Here is a 24,400-nt window from a genome sequence, read left to right as displayed (position 1 = left end):
TTGTTAAACACACACACGCACAGGCACGCACCTTGGTCCCGTTGCACCTTCTAACGTGACTTATTACACCTAGACAGAGGGAGTAGTAAGTATGCGAGATACGGTGGCACACTGACTTAAGTCGAATACAAGTGCCCAAAATTTGTGTGCATGTTATAATAAGGATTCACTTAAAATAGTACGTGAGCGAACAGAGGGATCAATTGGACAGTGTTCCGAGCAGTAGCGAGATGTGTGAGGTAGTAAGATACACCATTGGCGCTTTTAATTTTTCTTATTAATTTGTTTGTTTCACCCTCTGACTGGTGGGACCCAACGTACTACATGGAGAGAGGTAAGGTGACTAAGGCTGCATTATTTGTGCATCACTGTGGATAGTCTTACCACCAAAGCCACATGACACGATTATGATTGAAATCCTAATGACTCCCACGCACACAAAAAGAAACACGGCATGCCTGTCACACGAATGCAGGAATGTATAAAAGGTTATTTTCCTCTCGCTGAACATAACGGGAGGGTTGTGTAGCTGGTTAGCCTGTTCGCTCATCAAACTTGAGGTCTCGGGTTCGATAACTACACTTGAGCATAATTTTTGCCAGGAGGATTCTTTGACTGGTCAAAATGTTTTCTAGGGTTTGCACGCTTCACACTCTCTCTCTCCAGTATATATATATACATGCTGGAGCCTCGGCGCTTGTAGTTGCTCTCTTCACACTCTCTCGCCCTCTCCAGATCTAAGGAAGACTTTGTTGGCCTCTCTCTCCCCTCACTTCTGCTCAAAGAGCCGGCAGGAATCCGTCCGCCGGGAAGGGAAGGAGGCTTAACGTTGTTGCCGTCGGCGAGGGAGGGAATCCACTACCGGCGTTGTTGTTCACTCTCCACCCAGCGGCGGCGCGGGAGGGCCTCCGACCCCTTCTTCTTCGCCGCCGTCCCGTCGCCCACCGAACCACGCCCCAAGAACCTTAAGGTATATTTTACTTACTCCACATGCATTGCTCTAGCTGCATGTATACCATGAATCTAGGACGTGGTTCAAAGAGGAAAGGAGTGGGGGAAAGTAGTGGGAAAATTTGTATATAGCATGAATCTAGGACGTGGTTCAAAGAGGAAATGAAGGGGGAAAGTTGTATAGCATGAATCTAGGACGTGGTTCAAAGAGGAAAGGAATGGGAGAAAGTAGTGGGGAAAGTTGTATCGCATAAATCTAGGACGTGGTTCAAAGAGGAAAGGAAGGGGCAAAAGTACTAGTTCAAAAAGGAAAGGAAGGGACAAGGCTGTAGAGTTTGAGCAGGACTAGATTTGCTGCGCTCACATAGGGAAAGGTGTCTAAAGATAACAAAACTGGGACCTACACAAATATGCTCCTTGGTTGTTTGTTCTTTGTTGCAACAGACTATGCATGACCACAGTACATCGGTAGATGCACATGGTGCTGGTGCGTCCACTATCCCGTGCAACTCATTAGTTGTTGTTAATCTAAGGCCCTGTTTGGTTAAAAACTCCCTAGTCCCTACCTGCTTGGTTCCAGGGACTAAACATGGACTAGAGGTTATTAAATGACATGATAAAAGACCATGTTACCCCTAGTAATGAACTAATAGAAACAAGCTGCGATGCGTGGCAGGGGCAACTGTTGGAAAAAGTCCCAAAAAGACTCCCTCGGGGTCTTCTTTCTTTAGTCCCAAATGCCCACTTTTAGTCCCGAAAAGTCCCTCCTGTTTGGTTTAGATGTGACTAACACGGAGTTTTTTTAGTCCCTACACCAAAATGTCCCTGTAAACAAACACCCTCTAATAATGCCGCTGGAAAATTGATGTAATGCCATAGTTAAAAGTAAATTACATGTTTAACGAATTTTATTGTTAATATAATCTATATGTTAATACTAATCAATGCCACCGTTTGAGAAATGTTATTGTCTTGCTTTCTTTCCCATTTAGATAAGGTAGATGCTTCTTTTTGTTGGCTTCTGTGTCATCCACCGTAATTGACCACTAATTGTTTCCTTTGCACCTCTGTGTAAACAGGGTTATCTACTTCACCTTGTTGCCATTGTGACCTTTTGTTGCACTGCACAAAACACTTTTGTTTTAAGAGTGTTTTGTGCAGTTCAACCAAAATGTCACACCGACAACGTTGCTTGATTGCTTGATCTTAGTGGAACTGCACAAGAGGAGATCTTACTTCCTATCCGTTAAGGAGAATTTGGTTCAGATCTTCTTCTTGTGAGTTGTTTGAATTCCGCATCATGAGAGGTTAGTACTAGCCTTCTTTCACATGATTCTGCAGTGTGCTTTCATATGTTGTGCTACTTGTACGATAATGTTGCTTGATTTTAGTGAACTGCACAAATGGAGACAAGACTTCCAATCTGTATGTGCACCGTAATATCCCATTGAGGTAAGACAAGGACATTTCACAACTGCTGGCCTGTATTTTGCCACTTTCATCAGAAAATAAAGTTTAGTACTATACCTGTGCTCCCTAATTGACATGCCAAATCTTACATTGAAGGCGAAGCTTGTCTGTTATTGAACCAAGTGATGAAGGGGAAGAACAAGCGGAAGAAAAACAAAAATCAACTCCCGGTGCTGTAATGAAGCACTGGAACTGTGATGACACAAGTAATGATATAGTTTTGCATCTTAATTTATTGCTATGGCTGGAACGAGCAATTGTTTTGCCACTGATTTGATGCCATACGTAATTACCTCTACTTGTGCAAACAGGGATCTTCTTTGAACATACCATATATTTTAGTGGAACTGCACAAAAAGATGTTGGAAACATTAAACTAATCGAGGAGTATATAGTAAGCATGCCACCATAGTAGATAGCAACAGATGGTTCCGGAGAAGTGCTTGATCTGTATGCTCTACACAATAAGCCTCCTGACAAAGGTTGGTACTCGCCCACTAATTCATCCATATGATTGAGCTTTGTCATCTCTATTGTTGTTGTGCTACTGTTTAGATACTGTCATGAAAAAGTGGTATTGTCCTTGAGAAGTGCTTCATCTGTGCTGTTTTAAATATTTCCTTTCCTTTTTTTCGAGCAAATAGGGATGCTAGCATTTAGTTGTCCTCTTGTCTTTGCACAATAGGATCATCTTCCTCTGAAGAAGAATATGGAGTACGTGAAGTGACTAGTTCTGATTATGCCAGGATGAAGAAGCCTTGTCTATCTTCTCATCGGAAGGAGTAGTTGAAGGATGGTTACATTACTCCCCACAGGACCAAACTAACTTCGGCTCAGAAGGACTGACAAATCTTCATTTTTTGTTGTGATGCGCGAGTACAATGTTGTTCTAGGATTCTCATCAGAAGGAGCAGTTGAAGGATGGTTACATTACTCCCCACAAGACCAAACTAACTTCAGCTCAGAAGGACTGACAAATCTCCATTTTTTTTGCTGTGATGTGCGAGTACAATGTTGTTCTAGGATTCTTTCTGGTGAGTTCCATTTTTCTAAAAGTGTGCTCTACATGGACCATGGAGGTGCCTGTTTAAACTATCAATTAATAGTATATTTTGCTTTATACTAATCACTTTTTTGTATTTGTGCAAACAGGGGTGATCAGCTTGATTTCAATGGGAACTGCACAAAATGTTCATCAATACATCGAATCATTCATTTCCACCACAAGAAAGGAGGTGCCGATAAGTTCAAGGCGTTGCAACATATAAGGGCGAAATCATACAAGCTACGCGTGAACTTGGTTGATTTTGGTGGAACTGCACAAAAAGAATAGTTGGTTTATTTAGCACGAGGTGCCATGTCAATGTCCGAACTGATGGCAAACCCTGCCCATTCCACAACCGTAGGCATTTGATATTTTGGAATGGGACAACCTTGTCAAATTTTTCTCATTGATTTTAAGACATGCGTTTGATATGTTCGAATGGGACGCCCTTGCTGTCAACAGCGTCGATCAATTTTTTCATTATTCTTTAGTTGTGAAGTAAATATTGCCTCTAACATATGAGTCGCTGAGATGCATAATTATCGATTGTTTTGAATGTTCTCTATGAATTGCCAGCCCTGTGTGTTTGATTGCAATGTACAGAAACGCTAAAAAGCTGCTCAAACTCTGTGTACTCCTTCTGTTCCTTTTTACTTTGCACATTGTGAAAGTGCATACTTTTTTGTATAAGATTGGTCAAAGTAGAGATACTTTGACTGCAGACAAAACTTGTATAGAAAGGACCGGAGGGAGTACATGTGAAACGCTGCAAACGAGGTGATCACCCTGGGAATAATGCTAGTACGTATTGTTTTGCATGTTCATCCAATGCCAGTGATACAGGAATTTGAACTAATCGAAATAAGTTCATTCATACACGATCGGATTTCATGTAAACATGCCGGATTTAATTACATTTCATACATTCTTCAACTAAAAAGGGGTGTTTGTGGCCGCATGCATCTCCCAGATGCAGAGGCTGGGGGTCATCCTCCTTTTCTAAAAAAACTAAAAAGGGGTGCGCTAGAGGTATAATTAATTAACCGAAGCTACCCACTTGTGTCCCGCTGAGCCGAACAGAAGTTTCAGTGACTTAACTGCAGGTGCAGTTACGTAACTGACATGTGGCCTGTTGGGCCCACGTGTTAGTCAGCCAACTGCACCAGCAGTTAAGTAGAAGCAGCGTTCTTCTCCAGCGCAGCTCTCCAACTCCACGTCGCCGCCAAGAAGCTAACCGGCCATCAATGGTCAACCCTCCTAGCTTGGCTTCAACCGGAGGGTAGCAGCGGTGGCCTTACTTGGACCCGAGCGGCGGCGACCTACCGTGTTCTACTCTTCCTTGTTTTCTGTGTGGCGCGGCCTCGTTGGCAGCGGGGCGGGGCCTCGGCGGAGCCGGCGATGTCCTCTGTCTCGTTGTCGGTGGGCGGCACCTCAGCGGAGCGGTGGAAATCCTCCCCCACGTTGCCGAAAGGGTGGGGCCTCGGCTGAGCTGGCAATGTCCTCTGCCTCGTTGTTGGTGGGGCGGGGCCTCGGCGGAGCCGGTGGTGTCCTCTGCCTTGTTGTTGGCACCGCGGGGCCTCGGTGGAGCAGGGCGTCGTCGACGCCAGCGGAGCGGGGACTCGTCGGAGCCGGCATTGTCCTCTGCCTTGTCCTCGGTCTCGCCAAACAGCGTCTCGCCCGCTTCATCGCCCTCTTTGCTAGCCTCTTTGTAGGCGGTCGTAGCCTCTGCCACCCGCATGTGGTACCGCCAGCACTCGAGGCGGCCCTTGCGGGCGGAGCGGTACGAGTCGAGCAGCGCCTCCTGCTCCGCCCGCTCCGTGGCGATCTGCTCCTCCGCCTGCAGGTGCTCCTGGAGGAGATGGTGGTTGTAGGCGGCGTCGGCCTGCGCCTCCCGGAACTGCTCCTCACGCATCTGCCTCACCCTGTCCATATATTGGGCACAGGCCTCGTCGATGGTCATGGTGCAATGCACCGGCGAGGATGGCGCGGAGGAGGGGGTTGGCGCCGGATCGTCGACTACCATGTTCTCCATTGGGACGTCGTCGTCCTCCGGCTGCCTGCCGGCCAGCCAGTCGGCAGCAATGGCTGCCATCTCCTTGTGGTTCGTCGTCCGTCCGTCCCGAAGAGCGCTGGAGCGCGAGGAAGCCATGGTGGGCAGTAGTGGTGTGGACAGGAGAAAGGGAACAGATGCGGATGACTGCGGCTATGGCCGGCGCAGCAGTTTATATAGCAATGGTGGGCGGGTGGATGGACGGACGTGTGGCGCCGGAGTAGCTGCCTCGGCAACCGCGTATCATTAATGTGTGCAGCAGATGGACGGACGAACGACACTTGTGTCGTTTGAAGGCGGAGCAATCGCCTGCACCGAGAAGCGGGGCGGCTGGCGCTGACTGTTTTGAGCAGAAAGCGCGCGCGGGCAAGGAGATGACTTTACTTGGATAGGATGACAATGGGGACCCACCAGGTCCATAGCCTCACGTACGCAAGTGCCTCCTTATTATTTTGCTTCCTCCTGGTTTCCTGACATCACGGTCCCACACCATTGTCAACCTATGTACTCCCTCCTTTCCGGTTTATAGGGCTTATCTCAAAATTTTAGTTTTTCCATTTTATAAGGCTCAATTTGGTTGTTTTCCATCACATGTTCAGATTCCAAGGTGCAATAAATCATTGCATGCAAGTATTAAGAGAAAATTTACCAATGCATGTACTTTATGCATGCATGCATTGCAATTAATGCATTGATAAACATAATTTTTTGAGGATAACAAGAGCATTAATTAGGTGCTTTTGCAAAACTACAAAAAGTATTCCACCACTCGCCATCTACCTTGATTGGTGAGATTTTGAATTGAGCATTATAAACCGGAAAGGAGGGAGTAGTCAATAAACGAGGTAATTGCACAAGAAGCGGCCGACAGCTGGGACCAAGCAGCTTGAGCAGTATTTGTGTTTTTGAGGTGTGAGCACTCCAGAGTTTTTTTATGTTTACCCCAGATATTATTTTTTCACCTCTGAACAACAACGAAAACATCGCTGTAGGTATTAACTGGGCGGGTTGTGGCCCGTCTAGCCTAGGCCAGATATCCAGCCCATATATTAATTTTTTTCAAGCTAAAAATGGCTAGCCCAGCTATACCTTTTTTTGAGGAATACCCAGGCAAGGTCAAGTTGTTATTCTCCGCCCCGCTGGGCTGCAAATCTTTCCTAGGAGGGATGCATTAGGCTTAACAAGAAAATGGGCTTTAAGAAATAATAAATGGGATGTAATTATAAAAACTGGGTAGTAACTATAAAAAATGCACCAAACAATGATTACTTTATAAAATATTATTTTTGGAATATTGAAAATTTTAATTTCATTAATTGTTGCGAGCGCAATGTTTTGTTGGATTTTTACGTAATACTCCCTCCTTTCCGGTTTATAGGGCTCAATATATATTGAAATTGTATTTAATCTGACTAGAAATTTCGGGATAAAAATATTCGGATCCCATCAAAATGTGGGAAATTTTATTGAATTATGTTTTGAACGGTTGGTTGAAATGGGTTGTACTTTTAACAAACTGTAAATGGGCTGTAGTAAATTTTATTAGAATTCAAAAGTGGGCTACACATTCTTACAAATCTCAAATGGGCTATAAGTTCTCTGCCACACACTTCTGGCCTTACTAAGTTGACGCGTCCCCTAAGAAAACAGAGTTGACGCATATGCAAGGCTTTGTCAACTTATAGTCAACACACGGTTCTAGCAGATGTGGCCGTTGGATGTCCATCCAACGGATGCCGTGCTTCTTCTTCAATCCCGGATATTCTAGCTTCACTCGCCCAAAAAATGATTCCTCCCCCTGACATCTGGGGCGCACCGTTTCGGAAGCTGACCTGTGGGCCTACTAAGTTGGCGTACCAAGGGCTTTGTCAACTTAGTCAGTATAAACGATTCTAGCTGCAGTGACCGTATGATGTCCATCCAACGGTCGTCGTGCTTCTTCAACCTCCGGTCTTCTTGCTTCAGCCGCCCAAAGCAGCACCGGTCGTGCCGCCTGCTCCTACCTCTCATGGCCGGTTGTGCTGCCGCGAAGGCCTCACCGCCCCCTACTACTCCCATCGCTGGCCAGGCCATCCCTCCACTCACCCACACCCCCTGTTATTCTACAGCGAAGGCAGCGCAGCCGAACCAGTGAACCCTCGTACTCCTCTCCATGTGTGCATCCACTGCCGCGTCTTCCCCGGCTCCGCGTCGTCCCCTTCCTAGGCCTCGCCGTTGTCCACCGCCGTGGTGCTCTTGGCGTGGCGTCGTCAACGTGGTCAAGGAACGACTTGCATCGGACGTGGACTGTACGTGGAGAGGCTGACAGCTGGATCCACGGTAGCCGCAAGGAAGTGCCTCCTTCTTACGCGCAAAATAATTATTCCTCCACCTGACAGTGTGGACCCTCCGGACGGGCCACGGTATTTCATGAAAAAAATGATTCGCCCCCTGACTGCTGGGACCCACGAGCTACATCTTCGCACGCAAGGAAGTGCGTCCGTGAAAAAATGATTCGCCCCCCTGACTGCTGGGACCCACCAGCTACATCTTCGCACGCAAGAAAGTGCGTCCGGAAAAAAATGATTCACCCCCGACTGCTGGGACCCACCAGCTACACCTTCGCACGCAAGGAAGTGCGTCCGGGCAAAAAAACGATTCGCCCCCCTGACTGCTCGGACCCAGCAGCTACACCTTCGCACGCAAGGAAGTGCGTCCGGGCAAAAAAACGATTCGCCCCCCTGATTGTTGGGACCCAGCAGCTACACCTTCGCACGCAAGGAAGTGCGTTCAGGCAAAAAAAACAAAAACAAAACGATTCGCCCCCTGACTGCTGGGACCCACCAGCTACATCTTCGTAGGCAAGGAAGTGCCTGACAGTCGGGACCCACCTGGTCGAAGCGTACGTAGCATTGTCATCCTGGTCGCGAACGTGTACGTACATACTGGTCGATGTAGAGGCGCGCATGTGTCGTAGTAGAGGTGCGCATGTGTCATAGTAGAGGCGCGTATGTAGCATGTACACGTACGTACAGCGGCCAGGGTGCAAGAAAGAAAATATGGCCACATATGTGTGCATATGGGCGGGGTCTCGAACGCTTAGTCGCGCATACATACGGCGAGGGCTCGTGTTCATGGGGAGGCAACGGAATGCGTCGTGTTCATGGGGAGGCAACGGGATGCGTCGTGTTCATGGGGAGGCAACGGAATGCGTCGTGTTCACGGGGAGGCAACGGAATGCGTCGTGTTCATCGGGAGGCAACAGAACGCGTGGGAGCCAACCGGCTTGGACGGAACACGCGATGGAAACGAGGCCTGGCGTACCGCAGAACGGAGGAAACGGCCTTGTGTTCGACCGGCCACGTTCAGAACGGGGTCCTGTTGATCGGGAAGAGTGTGGCGTACCGCAAAACGGAGGAAAAAGGGACCTCCTATGGTCGAAACGGGGGTCCTGTTGATTGGGAGGGGTGTGGCGTACCGCAAAACGGAGGAAACGGACCTCCTACGGTCGAAACGGGGGTCCTGTTCATCGGGAGGGGTGTGGCGTACCGCAAATTGGAGGAAACGGACCTCCTACGGTCGAAACGGGGGTCCTGTTCATCGGGAGGGGTGTGGCGTACCACAAAACGGACGAAACGGACCTCCTATGGTCGAAACGGGGGTCCTGTTCATTGGGAGGGGTGTGGTGTACCGCAAAATGGGACTCCACGAGATACTGTTCATCTCCACCGTCGACCTCCTCTAGCCTCCACGGGCTACCGTCGACCTCCTCCAACCTCCACGGGCTCCTGTTCATCCAGCCTCCACCGCGCGCTACTCCACCGGCTAATATTCAACCACCCCTCCACCATCTACTATTCATCCAGCCCTCCACCGTCTACTGTTCATCCAGCCCTCCACACCACGAGGTCCTGTTCAACCACCCCTCCACGACCACCCCTCCACCGTCTATTGTTCATCCAGCCCTCCACACCACGGGGTCCTGTTCATTCAGAGGCAACGCCACCGCTCACTGTTCATCCAACCCCCCCCCCCCCCCGCAACGCTCACTGTTCATCCAATCGATCGACTTCAGTTAGCAGCAGTACCGAAGGAATCGCTCCACCGGGTTCAGTTAACAGCCATTGATCGATCGCTCGGGTTCAGTAATGCGTAGCCTGCAGTGCAATCGCTTGGGTTCAGTTAGAGCCCAACACCTCGCTCGGGTTCAGTTAGATCTAACACATCGCACACACGCGCGTACGTGTATGAGAGAAACGCGCATCGCTCGGCCCCCGACCTCCCACCGTAACCGGCAACTCCCCGAAATTTTCCTACCTCTTGCTTCTACCATGGTTTTTTTCCGTCATGGACGGCCCAAAGAATGTCATGCAGCTGCGTCTCCGGCCCGCCCAGGATGAAAAGCCCATTTTCTGTCATGATTTTTTGTCATAGAAGTAGGAGCCCACCACATCTATGATGATACCGGGTTCTGTCACAATTATCGTCATAGAAGTGTCATATGTATGACAGAAAAAAAATTCATTCGGCCCAAAATGTCACGAATGTGTCTTTTTTTTGTAGTGCTGGCAAGGCCGCTCCTGAGGAAGCTTCCTGTCGTCCGCCCCACGAGGCTTGGCCCCTCGCGAGGGTCTTGAGCTTGAGTCGATGAAGATGGGCCGCACTGGGCCACCACTTGAGCCACGCCGCAGGCCGCAGGCAGGCAAGTCTACGGACCCCCGTTCCCAGAACACCGACACAACTCACCAAGGAGCAACCAAGAAATTGGAACCCTCCGGAAGTTGACTTCCTATCCACTTTCTCTCCCGCCCAATCCGAGTCCAAATAGCCTAAAAGGTTGAAGTTAGCTCCTCTTGGGTACCATAAGCCAAAGTTTGGGGTATGAGCCAAATATCGAAAGATTCGCTTGACCGCCACATAATGGCTTTCCTTAGGTGCGGCTTGAAACCGTGCACAAATTCCCACACTCAACATGATATCCGGTCTAGATGCACAAAGGTAAAGCAAGGAGCCAATCATGGAACGATATACCTTTTGATCCATCGCTTTACCATTGGGATCAATGTCAAGTTGGCATTTGACGGGCATTGGAGTGGAAGCAAACTTGACATCACTTAGCTTGAATCTCTTGAGCATGTCTTGAGTGTATTTGGCTTGGTTGATGAAGGTTCCTTATCTTCTTTGTTTGATTTCGAACCAGAGAAAGAACTTCAACTCTCCCATCATGGACATCTTGAACTTCGAGGTCATGAGAGCAGAAAACTCCTCATTGAAAGCTTTGTTAGGAGAAGCAAAGATAATATCATCAACATATAGTTGGCATACAAACAACTCCACTTTGACCTTCTTAGTAAAAAGAGTGGGGTCGGTTTTCCCAATTTCAAACCCACGATCTTGCAACAACTCGGTAAGGTGCTCATACCATGCATGTGGGGCTTGTTTAAGGCCATAGAGTGCCTTATCGAGTTGGTAATCATGATTGGGGAACTTGGGATCCTCAAACCCCGAGTGTTGTTTGACATACACCAACTCATTAATAGGACCATTAAGAAAAGCACTCTTCACATCCATTTGTTGCAACTTGAAGTTATGATGAGAAGCATAAGAAATCAACAAACGAATAGATTCAAGGCGAGCAACGGGATCAAAGGTTTCACCGTAGTAGATATCCTCGACTTGGGAGTAGCCTTGTGCTACCTAACGAACCTTGTTGAGAATGATAATCCCATGAGCATCTTGCTTGTTCTTGAATATCCACTTGGTTCCAATGACATTATGGCTCCCCATTGGCCTTGGCACCAATCTGCACACCTTGTTGTGCTCGAAGTTGTTGAGTTCTTCATGCATGGCATTGAGCCAATCCGGATCCTCGAGCGCCTGATAGACCTTTTGGGGTTCAACACAAGAAACAAACGTATGATGTTCACAACAGTTTGCTAATTGTCTACGAGTGCTTACCCCTTTCTTAAACTTCCAAGCACATACTTCATGATATGATCTTTGGTAGTGAGCTTGGATGCAATTTTGGTGGCACTACGCTCCAATTCCTCCTCGAGAGAGAGTTGAGGAGCGGTAACTTGATCATCTTGAGCGTCGTCTTGAGCTTGTTCTTGATCTTGAGCTTGCTCTTGATCTTGAACTTGCTCGGGAGGGAGAACTTGACCTTGGGCATCACTTGGTGGTTCACCACCATCTTGAGATTGATCTTGCCCTTGATCTTGTTCACTTGGTTGAGGGCCTTCACTTTGTTCTTCGGAAGTGTGTGGGTCTTGGGATGATGATGGTTCCACTTGAGTGGAACATTGTCCTTCTCCTTCGGCCATGAGGGGTTCCTCAATGGGTAGGATATGACCAACACCCATTCTTCTTATGGCTTGGGGAGGAATTTCATCACCTACATCACAAGTACTACTTTGCTCCACTTGGGAGCCGTTATTCTCATCAAACTCCATGTTACACGTCTCCTCAATGAGTCCCGTGGACTTGTTGAGGACACGGTAAGCATGAGAGTTTGTAGCATAACCAACAAGTATACCCTCATGAGCTCTAGCCTCAAATTTAGACAAACGAACACCTTTCTTGAGAATGAAACACTTACAACCGAACACCCGAAAGTACTTGAGGTTGGGCTTGTTACCGATGAGTATCTCATATGGAGTCTTGTTCAAGCCTTTGTGGAGATAGAGCCGATTGGATGCATGAGAGTTTGTAGCATAACCAACAAATATGCCCTAATGATCTCTAGCCTCAAATTTAAACAAACAAACACCTTTCTTGAGAATGAAACACTTACAACCGAACACCCGGAAGTACTTGATGTTGGGCTTGTTACCAGTGAGTATCTCATATGGAGTCTTGTTCAAGCCTTTGCGGAGATAGAGCCGATTGGATGCATGACAAGCGGTGTTGATGGCTTCGGCCCAAAAGTTGTAGGCAGACTTGAACTCTGCCATCATGGTCCTTGCCGTGTCCATCAATGACCGGTTCTTCCTCTACGCCACACCATTTTGTTGAGGGGTGTAAAGTGCGTAATATTGATGCTTGATTCCCTCATCACTGAGGAACTCATCCAAGGTGTAGTTCTTGAACTCGGTGCCGTTTTCACTTCTTATTGTCAAGATCTTTGCATTGTGTTGATGTTGAGCTTCATTTGCAAAGTCGATGACGGTTTGTTGAGTCTCACTCTTCCTCTTGAAGAAAAATACCCAAGTGTATCTTGAATAATCATCCACAATCACCAAGCAATAATTTCTACCCCCAAGACTATCAAAGGATGGAGGTCCAAAGAGATCCAAGTGAAGGAGCTCCAAGGGCCTCTTAGAGTATATGATAGTCATGGGAGGGTGAGCCTTCTCATGTAGCTTTCCTTCGATACAAGCACTGCAAGCATGACCTTTGGCAAAACTAACATTTGTTAGTCCACGAACATGGTCCCCCTTGAGAAGACTTTGCAAAGACCTCATATTGACATGTGCTAAATGGCGATGCCAAAGCCATCCGACGTCAACTTTAGCCATTAGGCATGTCGCGGTCTTAGTGGGTCGCTCCGAAAAGTTAATCACATAAAGACCATTCTCGACATGCCCAACAAAGGCTACTTTAAGAGTCTTGCTCCACAGGAGGGCCACGGTATCAATATCAAAGAAAGTGGCAAAACCCATGAGTGCAAGTTGATGAACGGAAAGTAAGTTGTATGCAAGGGACTCAACAAGCATGACTTTCTCGATCATGAGAAATGACAACCTTGCCAAGCCCCAATACCTTAGAAGATGAAGCATCACCCCATTCGACATTGGTGGGCATAGATGAAACTTTACATACGTCCACCACCAAGTCCTTGCTTCCGGTCATATGATTTGTGGCTCCACTATCGAGCAACCATGATGCCCCACCGGAAGCAAACACCTACAAGAGATCAATGCTTGGTTTTAGGTACCCATTTTGTAATGGGTCCTTTGATGTTAGCAACGAGGGTCTTAGGAACCCAAATAGACCATTCAATGTACTCATAAGAAGAACCAACAAATTTGGCATACACATGCCCATCACTAGCACGACATAACACATAAGAAGGGTTAAAATCGTCGGTTATATTGGAAGGAGTGGCATTGCCCTTCTTGACACCGCCACCCTTCGTGTTGTTCTTCTTCTCCTTAGGAGTACCCTCTCCCTCCTTCACAAAAGTTTGCTTGAGAGGAGGAGGTTGTGTGGTCTTGTCATTCTTCTTCTTCTTCTTGGACTTGGGTGCAAACCCAATCCCCTCTTTGGCCACAACTTCCGTTTGATTTCTCAAAAGTTCGTTGAGGTTCTTCTCACCTTGTATGCACGACACAAGGCCTTTCTCAAGTTGCTCCTTCAACTTGGAATTCTCCTCCACAAGATGCACATGCTTAAAACACAGGTTAGTAGCATTTGCATTATCAATTAAAACCATATGAGGAAACGTGGCTTTCTCCTTGGTTAGCTTCACTTGGAGTTGATCATGAGACTCTTTGAGGCTCGCATGAGCACTTTTCAAGGCCTTGTGAGCCTTGTCAAGTATGTCAAACTCCTCCTTGAGTCTAGCATGATCAACCCCAAGTTTAGCCTTCTCAGAATTAAGCACACGAGATACAACAAGAGCATGATCAAGATCTTTCTTTAATTTAGCATAATCATCATTGTGTGGCTCCTCAAGAGCCAAACGATGACCACGCTCTTCCTCAAGCGCATTAGAGAGATCCGATATCTCAACGGCATAGTCATGATTATGCTCTTCCATCTTAGAGATGGTTTCTTCGTGAGCCTCGCCCTCGATCATGTCATTGGCTTCACCAAGTTGTTCCAAGAGAGAAACGAAGTGCTTCTTGGATTTACCCTTGAGCTTACTCATAAAAGACTCAAATTCATTATCTTCCTCCTTCGACCCCTCACTTTCATCAATGCAATTCGTCAACGAAGGATTAGTAGTGATGGTGGTTTTGATGTTGGGGTTACCTTGTTGGTGGCTTTAGCCATGAGGCACTTGGTGGTGATGTTCTCATTGGGTGAGTCGAAGAGGGACACCCATGGAGTTGTTGCAATGGCAACGGAGGCCATGGCAACCGTCTCACCGTCTTCATCGTCATCATCATCCTCATTGTACTCTTCTTGTGCCACCAACCCCTTGGGAGGAGTCTTCTTGGTGAAGTTGTTCTTGTTGGAGAAGGACTTGGCCTTGTGATACGTCTCCATCGTATCTACTTTTCCAAACACTTTTGCCCTTGTTTTGGACTCTAACTTGCATGATTTGAATGGAACTAACCCGGACTGGTGTTGTTTTCAGCAGAACTGCCATGGTGTTATTTTTGTGCAGAAATAAAAGTTCTTGGAATGACCTGAAACTCCACAGAAGTTATTTTTGGAATTAATAAAAAATATTGGCAAAAGAATCAAGGCCAGGGGCCCACACCCTGTCCACGAGGGTGGGGGTGCGCCCTACCCCCCCCCCCCCCTGGATGCGCCACCTGCCTCGTGGGCCCCCTGGTGCTCCACCGACCTCAACTCCAACTCCATATATTCACGTTCGGGGAGAGAAAAAACTTAGAGAGAAGGATTCATCGCGTTTTATGATACGGAGCCACCGCCAAGCCCTAAACTCTCTCGGGAGGGCTGATCTGGAGTCCGTTCGGGGCTCCGGAGAGGGGATTCCGTCATCATCAACCATCCTCCATAACCAATTTCATGATGCTCGCCGCCATGCGTGAGTAATTCCATCGTAGGCTTGCTGGACGGCGATGGGTTGGATGAGATTTACCATGTAATCGAGTTAGTTTTGTTAGGGTTTGATCCCTAGTATACACTATGCTTTGAGATTGATGTTGCTATGACTTTGCTATGCTTAATGCTTGTCACTAGGGCCCGAGTGCCATGAGTTCAAATCTGAACCTGTTATGTTTTCATGAATTTATGTGAGTTCTTGATTCAATCTTGCAAGTCTATAGTCACCTACTGTGTGTTATGATCCGGCAACCCCGAAGTGACAATAATTGGGACCACTCCCGATGATGACCGTAGTTTGAGGAGTTCATGTATTCACTATGTGTTAATGTTTTGGTTCGGTACTCTATTAAAAGGAGGCCTTAATATCCCTTAGTTTCCAATAGGACCCCGCTGCCACGGGAGGGTAGGACAAAAGATTTCATGCAAGTTCGTTTCCATAAGCACGTATGACTATATTCGGAATACATGCCTACATTACATTGATGAATTGGAGCTAGTTCTGTGTCACCCTATGTTATAACTATTGCATGAAGAATCGCATCCGACATAATTATCCATCACTGATCCAATGCCTACGAGCTTTTCACATATTGATCTTTGCTTAGTTACTTTACCGTTGCCACTGTTACCGTTACTACAAAACTGCTACTGTTACTTTTGCTACTGTTACCGTTACTTCCATACTACTTTGCTACTAAATACTTTGCTGCAGATATTAAGTTATCCAGGTGTGGTTGAATTAACAACTCAACTCTAATACTTGAGAATATTCTTTGGCTCCCCTTGTGTCGAATCAATAAATTTGGGTTGAATACTCTACCCTCGAAAACTGTTGCGATCCCCTATACTTGTGGGTTATCAAGACTATTTTCTAGCGCCGTTGCTCGGGAGCATAGCTCTATTCTTTGAGTCACTTGGGATTTATATCTGCTGATCACTATGAGGAACTTGAAAGAAGAAAGAACTAACATTTTTCCCTCAACTACGAGGGGAGGTAAGGAACTACCATCTAGCCCTGCACTTGATTCACCATCTGTTTTGAGTAAGCTTGCAACACCTAAACCTGCTTCTGCTATTAATTCTGATATGTCGCATGTTATTGATGATGCCACTTCTGCTATGCGTGATGCTTATGATGAAACTACTTCTATGCTTGATACTATTGTGCCATTAGGTGAATTTCTTGATGAACAACTTGCTAGGGCTAGAGAGAATGAAATTATTGAAACTGATAATATTGATGGAAGTGATGATGAAGATTCTCCCCCTAAATATGAATTGCCTATTGTGCCTGAGGGTTATGTTATGGATGAAGAAACTGCTAGAGATTTTCTTGCTTGCAAAGATAGATCTGATCTTAAGAAATTATTAGCTAAGCTTAAAGAAAAGTCTCTGAATGCTAGAATGAAACATGACCCTGCTTTTGCTACTTCACCTATATGTGTTACTGATAAGTATTATGATTTCTCTGTTGATCCTGAGATAATTACTTTGGTTGAATCTGATCCTTTTTATGGCTATGAATCTGAAACTGTTGTGGCACATCTTACTAAATTGAATGATATAGCCACCCTATTCACTAATGATGAGAAAACTCGCTACTACTATATCCTTAAGTTATTTCCGTTCTCATTAAAGGGTGATGCTAAAACATGGTTTAATTCTCTTGATCCTGGTTGTGTGCGTAGTCCCCAGGATATGATTTCTTACTTTTTTGCTAAATATTTCCCGCTCCTAAGAAACAAGCTGCTTTAAGGGAAATATATAATTTTGTGCAAATTGAAGAAGAGAGTCTCCCACAAGCTTGGGGGAGGCTTCTCCGATTACTTAATGCTTTGCCTGATCATCCTCTCAAGAAAAATGAAATACTTGATATCTTTTATAATGGACTAACCGATGCTTCCAGAGACCACCTGGATAGTTGTGCTGGTTGTGTTTTCAGGGAAAGAATTGTTGATCAAGCTGAATTGTTATTGAATAATATGTTGACTAATGAAAACAATTGGACACTTCCTAAACCAACTCCGAAGAAAAGAGGTGTTCTATTTCTCAGTCCTGAAGATATGCAAGAGGCAAAGAAATCTATGAAAGAAAAGGGTATTAAAGCTGAAGATGTCAAGAATTTACCTCCTGTTGAAGAAATACATGGCCTTAATTTACCACCTATTGAAGAAATACACGGTCTTGATAACCCGACACAGGTAGTAAAGGTAAATTCTCTCTATAGATATGATAAAGTTGAAATCCCGTCTACTAAGTTTGCTAGCCAATGCTTGGATGAGTTTGATGACTTTATGGCTAAACAAGAAAACTTCAATGCTTATGTTGGTAGACAATTGAAACGCAATGCTTATATGATTGAACACTTGAGTGATTATATGTCTAGAGTTAAAGGTGAACTTAAACTCATTAGTAAACATGCTTCTATGGTTACCACTCAAGTAGAACAAGTGCTTAAAGCTCAAAATGATTTGCTCAATGAATTAAATAATAAGAGACATGATAATGTTGTTAGAGTTATGACTAGACGGGGTAAAATGACTCAGGAACCTTTGTATCCTAAGGGCCACCCTAAGAGAATTTGGTAAGATTCTCAGAGAGATAATGTTGATGCACCTAGTCCTTCTAAAAAGAAGAAGAAGAAAAATGATAGGACTTTGCATGCTTCCAGTGAACATGTTGTAGACACACTTGAGAATCTCAATGATATTTCTATTTCTGATGCTGAAACACAATATGGTGATGAACATGAACCTAGTAATAATGTTAATGATAATGTTCATGTTGATGCTCAACCTAGCAATAACAATGATGTAGAGATTGAACCTGTTGTTGATCTTGATAACCCACAATCAAAGAATCAACGTTATGATAAGAGAGACTTTATTGCTAGGAAGCGCGGTAAAGAAAGAGAACCATGGGTTCAGAAACCCATGCCTTTTCCTCCTAAACCATCCAAGAAAAAGGATGAGGATTTTGAGCGTTTTGCTGAAATGATTAGACCTATCTTTTTGCGTATGCGTTTGACTGATATGCTTTAAATGAATCCTTATGCTAAGTACATGAAAGATATTGTTACAAATAAAAGAAAAATATCGGAAGCTGAAATTTCCACCATGCTTTCTAATTATACTTTTAAGGGTGGAATACCTAAGAAACTTGGAGATCCAGGAGTACCAACTATACCATGCTCCATTAAAAAAATTATGTTAAAACTGCTTTATGTGATCTTGGAGCCGGTGTTAGTGTTATGCCTCTCTCTTTATATCATACACTTGAATTGAATAAGCTGACACCTACTGAAATATCTTTGCAAATGGTCGATAAATCAACTGCTATACCTATTGGTATTTGTGAGGATGTGCCTGTTATGGTTGCAAACGTTACTATCTTAATGGACTTTGTTATTCTTGATATTCCCGAGGATGATAGTATGTCGATTATCCTTGGTAGACCCTTTTTGAATACTGCAGGGGATGTTATTGACTGTAAAAAAGGCAATGTCACTTTTCATGTTAATGGTAATGAGCATGTGGTACACTTTCCGAGGAAACAACCTCAAGTTCCCAGTATCAACTCTATTGGAAAAATTCCATCGATTATTATTGGAGGTTTTGAATTTCCTCTTCCTACTGACAAGAAGAAATATGATATTCTTATTATTGGGGATGTACATATCCCCGTTTAGGTAACCTAGTGTTATTCGAAATTTCTCCGGTTTCATGCGATTCGGAATGAGTTTGTTAACAAGACTTGATCAACCTTGTTAGTGGATTCCTTTTGATGAGCATGAGATGGATGAAGTTAGAAAGCACAACTCTCTGTACCCTCCTTTTACTTTCTATTATTTAGATTAAATAAAGCAAAAATAGTATTTTCTGTCTGTTTTCTGAATTATCCTTGCAATAAAAAATACCCCGAAAATAAAAGTTCTCCAAATGCCCTGAAAATGAAATATGATTTTTTCTAGAATATTTGAGAATATATGGCACCGAGAACACATCAGGGGGAGCCAGCACCTGACCACGAGGGTCCAGGGCGCGCCCACCCCCTAAGGCGCACCCCCTGCCTCGTGGGCCCCTGGTGGGCCCCCTCCACTCATTCATGCACCCACACACTTCTTCTTCCTCCCAAAAATATCACCAACCAGCTCAAGCATGAGTTCTAGCTCATCTTGCTGTCATTTTCGATGTCCTTGCTCAAAGCTCCACTCACAAAACTGCTTTGGGGGATTGTTCTTTGGTATGTGACTCCTCTAATGGTCCAATTCGTTTTTGTTCTAGTGCTTTATTCATTACAAATTCTTGCTGCTAAGGTGATCCTGTTCTTGAGCTTGCATGTCAAATTTATTTGGTCCCAAGTAGTTATAATGCATGATATAGTCTCTAGGCACTTGTGGGAGTAGTTGCTATCAATTTTGTTGAGTTTGGTTCACTTTTATTTTGAGTTACTAAAATTTTCAGAAATTTTTCAGAGGAAGAAATATGCATAGAAAAATGTACCAAGGTGGTTCTTCAAGGAAGCAAGGACCCAGGCCCGCAATACGTGAGCCGGACGATGAACCACCGAGGGAAGCTCAAGTGCGGCCTTGTGAATGGCCGTCAGAGGAGTTTATGGTCCAAGCAGGCATCAAGGACGAATTTGACGCATATGTGCATAATGGTGAACTCGAGGGCTTCATGCTAGATAAGTGCCCTCAGCATTACCACTAAACTGATTCCTTTGAGAGAAGGTTTTAATTTACATCTTCGCGCAATTCTCACAATGTCCTATTTGATCTTTATGATAAATCTTATACCATGAACTTAGAAGATTTTAATACTGCTTGTAAACTCCCGCAGTGGGCTAGTGCTAGTGAACCTCGCAAATCTGAATTTAAAGATTTTCTTGCTAGTATCACTATGGGAGAATCTAGAGAAATAGCACAAGCCACCATAGGGAGCATTCATTTTCCTGCTATACATTATTTTGCTCTCTTTATAGGTAGATGCATAAATGGCAAGGACGAGGCATGTCACATGTGTGTTCCAGATCTTAGTGTTCTCAAGAGTGTTGTGCTAGGAGATAAACAATATAACTTGGGAGCCAATGTTGCACATAGGTTGCATAATAATACTTTAAATGGAGACTTGTTTGGTAGGATCTATGCAACTCGTGTAGCTAATTATCTTGGTATACCCATACATGGAAGTGACATGGAGTTGCCTCCTGCTTATCTAGATTATAATGCCATGGTTAGCCATCAATTTCTTGAGAGGAATGAATAGTTCCTCCAGTACCGACTAATCTTTGACAGACGTCGCACTGTCCATGTTGCTCTCCCTGCTCCTGGTTTCTTTGACTTTCAGGCAAAAAGGAGATACTTTATAACCAGGGAGGAGGCGAACGAGTACAAGAGGAGAACGGAGGCAGATCGCCTCCAAGCTGCAGCTCATGAGGCAATAGCTGATGCATCTCAGTATAACCCCAGCTACAACTTTGATCCATGGGCATAGACCAACTTAGGCCAAAAGTCTAAGCTTGGGGGAGTACGTATTTCTCACCGACATTACATTCATGTTCACACACTCATGCTAGTTGTCGTTGCTCATACTTTTTCATTGTACTATCCATGCTAGTTTATTCTCTTTTTCTCGCTTTCTTCTTGTGTGTTTGAATAACATTAAGAAAACCCAAAAAAATTAATTATAGCATTTAGCTAGTCTACTTTCCATGCTTGTAGTAGTAGTAATTAAAAGAAAACTAAAAAAGATTTCTTGTTCTTCTTTTGCTTGTTGGGAGCTTTCCCGTGTAAATAGTTTTATTTCTTTTCTTTGCTTTGGGGGTTAAGAGGAGAAGACCACGATGAAAATGTTGAGTGGCTCTCATATGTTTTATTATTGATTTAACCAAGAGCCCATATTACCTTGTCTTCTCCCTTGAATTGAATGCTTGCAGATTCCAGCTTAGTCCAATGCACGTGCATTATTATTATTATCATCACCGTTCGGTCGTGCAAGTGAAATGCAGTAATGACGATATATGATGGACTGATTGAGATGGGAGAAGCTGGTATGAACTTGACCTATCTTGTTTTTGTAAATATGATTAGTTCATCGTTCCTGATTCAGCCTATTATGAATAAACACGTTTGCAATGACAATTAGAGATTATAGTTGCTTATGCCATGCTTAATTAGCTAGGAGTTTATAATGGTTTACCTTGCGTGCCAACATGCCATTTAAATGGTTGTGATGTGGTATGATAGGGTGGTATCCTCCTTTGAATGATTCAAGTGGCTTGACTTGGTACATGTTCACGCATGTAGTTGAAACAAAATCAACATAGCCTCCACGATATTTATGTTCATGGTGGATTATATCCTACTCATGCTTGCACTCAATGTTGATTAATTTTAATGCATGTTCATGACTATTGGTCGCTTCCCAGTCTCTTTCTAGCCTTCACTTGTACTAAGTGGGAATACTGCTTGTGCATTCACTTCCATAAACCCCAAAGTTATTCCACATGAGTCCACCATACCTTCCTATATGCGGTATCTACCTGCCGTTCCAAGTAAATTTGTATGTGACAAACTCTAAACCTTCAAATGAAATTCTGTTTTGCATGCTCGAATAGCTCATGTATCAACTAGGGTTGTATGAATCTTCCATGTTAGGCGGGTTATTCTCAAGAGGAGTGGACTCCGCTCCTCACTCGCGAGAAAATGGCTGGTCACCGGGATGCCCAGTCCCATGCTCAAATCAAATCAAAATAATTGCAAACAAAACTCCCCCAGGATTGTTGTTAGTTGGAGGCACCCGTTGTTTCAGGCAAGCCATGGATTGATGATTGTTGGTGGTGGGGGAGTATAAACTTTACCAGTCTGTTTGAGAACTGCCTATAATGTGTGTAGCATGGAACAGGGGCGTAGCTACGTACAGCTAGCCGGTGTCACTGGCACCGGGTCCAATCTACACTTTCTTAAGATAATCCATTGATTTAGTGTGCAGGTCATTGATTTTTTGATGTGTTCTTCTATGTGGACACCGGGTAATCTTCAGTCTGGGTCCGCCCCTGCTTTCACCGTGGCCAAGGAAGCATGGCAACATGTGGTTTCCATTTACAAGGGAAGTGCTAGCATTCAATGCTCCAACTTTGAAGTGGTACAAGATGAAGCCGATGAGTTTGCTATGAACGAAGATGAAGAACCTCGTGAGCTTTACCGGAGATTAACCACTCTCGGGATCTCACTCCAAGATCATGGGAGCAAGGATACGGATGACAATTGGAGCAAGCGCAAGTTTCTCAAGGCCATGATGCCCTACCTCAAGCCATGTCATCCGTCATCCGTCAAAGGTTGGAATTTCACGCCTTGTCCTCAAGTTAAGTGTTGGATGAGTTTGTTGATATGAGGATCTTGGACAAGACCGCCGACAATGCTAGTGTGGAAGAAGAGAGTGAAGAGGAAGAAGAGGAATGTTGCCCCGAAGATACAAAGTATGCTTATCATGAGCACATGGCTCTTGTGCCACGGCAATTTTGGAGCAAGAAGAACACAAGGCCCAACTTCAACAAGAACAACTCAAGTGGCACCAAGGGCAAGCAACGTGTGAGGACATGCTATAATTGTGGCAATGTGAGTCACTTTGTTGCGGAATGCCCGTACAAAAAGAGAGAAGATAATGTAGGCAAGCTTATCCGAAAAGACAAGGTGATGACCCACAAGTATAGGGGATCACAACAGTTTTCGAGGGTAGAGTATTCAACCCAAATTTATTGATTCGACACAAGGGGAGCCAAAGAATATTCTCAAGTATTAGCAGTTGAGTTGTTAATTCAACCACACCTGGATAACTTAATATCTGCAGCAAAGTATTTAGTAGCAAAGTAGTATGGAAGTAACGGTAACAGTAGCAAAAGTAACAGTAGCAGTTTTGTAGTAACGGTAACAGTGGCAACGGTAAATTAACTAAGCAAAGATCAATATGTTGGAAATATGCCCTAGAGGCAATAATAAAAGTGTTATTATTATATTTCTTTGTTCATGATAATAGTCTTTTATTCATGCTATAATTGTATTATCCGGAAATCGTAATACACGTGTGAATACATAGACCACAATATGTCCCTAGTGAGCCTCTAGTTGACTAGCTCGTTGTGATCAACAGATAGTCATGGTTTCCTGGCTATGGACATTGGATGTCGTTGATAACGGGATCACATCATTAGGAGAATGATGTGATGGACAAGACCCAATCCTAAGACTAGCACAAAGATCGTGTAGTTCGTTTGCTAGAGCTTTGCCAATGTCAAGTATCTCTTCCTTTGACCATGAGATCGTGTAACTCCTGGATACCGTAGGAGTGCTTTGGGTGTATCAAACGTCACAACGTAACTGGGTGACTATAAAGGTGCACTACAGGTATCTCCGAAAGTATCTATTGTTTTATGCGGATCGAGACTGGGATTTGTCACTCCGTGTAAACGGAGAGGTATCTCTGGGCCCACTCGGTAGGACATCATCATATGCGCAATGTGACCAAGGAGTTGATCACGGGATGATGTGTTACGGAACGAGTAAAGTGACTTGCCGGTAACGAGATTGAACAAGGTATTGGATACCGACGATCGAATCTCGGGCAAGTAACATACCGATAGACAAAGGGAATTGAATACGGGATTGATTAAGTCCTTGACATCGTGGTTCATCCGATGAGATCATCGTGGAACATGTGGGAGCCATCATGGGTATCCAGATCCCGCTGTTGGTTATTGACCGGAGAACGTCTCGGTCATGTCTGCATGTCTCCCGAACCCGTAGGGTCTACACACTTAAGGTTCGATGACGCTAGGGTTATAAAGGAAGCTTGTATGTGGTTACCGAATGTTGTTCGGAGTCCCGGATGAGATCCCGGACGTCACGAGGAGTTCCGGAATGGTCCGGAGGTAAAGAATATATATAGGAAGTCCTGTTTCGGCCATCGGGACAAGTTTCGGGGTCATCGGTATTGTACCGGGACCACCGGAAGGATCCCGGGGGCCCACCGGGTGGGGCCACCTGCCCCGGGGGGCCACATGGGCTGTAGGGGGTGCGCCTTGGCCTACATGGGCCAAGGGCACCAGCCCCAAGAGGCCCATGCGCCTAGGGAACCCTAGAGGGAAGAGTCCTCGAGGGGGAAGGC

This window comes from Triticum aestivum, chromosome 6B, assembly GCF_018294505.1.
Source record: "Triticum aestivum cultivar Chinese Spring chromosome 6B, IWGSC CS RefSeq v2.1, whole genome shotgun sequence".
Lineage (NCBI taxonomy): Eukaryota > Viridiplantae > Streptophyta > Magnoliopsida > Poales > Poaceae > Triticum > Triticum aestivum.
This window is presented reverse-complemented; position numbering follows the sequence as displayed.